Below are 2036 nucleotides of genomic sequence, written 5' to 3' on the forward strand. Positions count from 1 at the left end.
CGGGGAAGTTTTTCTGGGAGGCCGCTAGCGTAGAAGTCAAAATGAAGCATAGTTACAAGTCAAATTAAAACCTTCAAGCTAAGAATAATACTGATGTGAACAATAAAATAACACCTGCCTGTAATAACCGTGCAGATTGCCAGGTCCTGGAAGGCCTTCTTTGCCTTTCTGCCCCGCAGACTATACTGTTTTAGCACGTCATTGGTTGCCACTCGCCGTAGCATGCGACGGATGGCAGTACCTCTGGTCGAACCTCCAAGGGTTGTCAGGAAAAGTTGCTGTAAAACACATAGAAATGCAAATTATACATGTAGAACAAAGTGGAGAGCTTGTACAATCTCATTTTGTAAGAGCCGTCAGTTCAGTTATAATGATATTTGAAGTTATGCAATTATATAGTGTTAATCTTAGGGCAGGACTATGGCCACTTAATTACCATGTTGTCCCTCCTCTCCTGTTGACCGAGATTCCTGTCGAACTCCTCCAGCTCAGTGACTGTTGAGCAGGGCGACAGCAACATGTCATCAACTGGAGCAGAGGGAGGTGACTGGGAGCTCATTAAGAGCATGAGCAGCTCTTCCATCTTCTGCTCCATCTTCTCCTCAAATGCATCCATCTGCTGTGCCATGCGGGTAATGGATGTCCTCACGGCTATGGAAAAATTATTGGTGTTAGTTTTAGTTGTTATACATTATATACTTGCATATGTGAACAACTTAAGTGAGTCTTCTTACCACTCATTTCCGTCTCCATGGCTGAGCCACCTCCCTCTGTGTGATGAGTTCTGCTGTTTTCAACAACAAAAAAGTCAAGTTACTCTCAAGTTCCTTGTCATGAAATTGTATTTAATTGGAAATGGAAAATTCAAAGCCACTGTACCTTCAGGCTGAGCTTGCGTCACAATAGACCCATTCAATTCTGGGTGACTGGCTGGTTTTCTGTGTGGTGTTGACTAGGGCTGGGCGGTATGACGGTATATATCGTTACCGCGGTAGAAAATGTCAACCGTAACAGATTTTTTTATTCCGTGTATACCGCGACATGCAAATAATTGGGCATGGTTAACTCGCGTGCAACGTGCGTGAGACTGAAACACTGAGAATTGTTAAAAGAAACACGGAGAAAGCAGATCAAGAGGATCCACAAAGGAATTACATTTTCTAAAGGGTTGTTGTTGTTGTTAACGTGATATTTTCGGGGGGAACGGCGTAGCAGTCACTAGAACAGTGCAGCACCCAGGCTACAGATTAGAGGAGTGCACGCTCGCAACGGGGAAAGCTGGACAACAATATATCATCAATATCGTAACGAATAGAAATAACCTTAAATAATGTATAGTTATCTGCATCTTTCCGTCTCTTATGTATAGTTTTTAACCCTTTCATGCATAGTGGTCACTACAGTGGACAGCTATTAAAAAAGCATTTTCTTGAATTTGCAAGGGTTTTGATGGCAAAGTTGCACATCAATCTCTTCAGTGGACCCTGGTGGATCATCCTATACATTGCAACCAAGTTGCAAGCTGTTGTGTTTCGAGTTTCCACTGTTGTACCTTGACAGGCTGTAGAAATTTCTGATGGAATCACGTCCTCATGTTCTGATATCAAAGATACACGAAGTGCAACTTGTATGAAGTTCAATTGCATTTGCAATTATTTCGAATTTATATTTTTTTTATATATTTTATAGTTTTCACATGATTTGATATAATTGTATTGATTAGTTTGTTAAATACACATACTTTATCTGTTTGATTATTGTATTATGTTTAATATAGTATCTCTTCAGTTTAAACCATAAATGCATGCTGTCCACTCAAGTGGACACCTGAAAATCTCTTTGGAAAATTTGTAAAAAAAAAAAAAAAAAAAATCAAATCTTGTTTTTCATGCCCTAAGAGCAATAAAAACACATAGGAAAAAAATCCTGACTGAGGTTATCATAAAAACACGCAAACAGTTTGGCGCCCGTGGTAATGAACAACCTGCTTGTTAAAGTGAATGTATAATCCTGTAGCCTATCTGAGGCAAAATTAC

The 2036-nt window shown here is 39.8% G+C and overlaps 1 long non-coding RNA gene across 1 annotated transcript; it reads right to left on the minus strand.

The window, feature by feature from the left end:
• Window positions 1–590: 590 nt before the first annotated feature.
• Window positions 591–954, minus strand: LOC130087768 (uncharacterized). The gene is made up of 3 exons (XR_008807389.1): window positions 880–954; window positions 735–784; window positions 591–651 (listed from the first exon to the last, which is right to left on the minus strand). It is a non-coding gene; the product is annotated as an uncharacterized LOC130087768 (long non-coding RNA).
• Window positions 955–2036: the final 1082 nt, after the last annotated feature.

The sequence above is a fragment of the Rhinichthys klamathensis genome, unplaced genomic scaffold (assembly GCF_029890125.1).
Source record: "Rhinichthys klamathensis goyatoka isolate OS25496 unplaced genomic scaffold, OSU_Roscu_1.1 h1tg000111l_1, whole genome shotgun sequence".
In the NCBI taxonomy this organism is placed as follows: domain Eukaryota; kingdom Metazoa; phylum Chordata; class Actinopteri; order Cypriniformes; family Leuciscidae; genus Rhinichthys; species Rhinichthys klamathensis.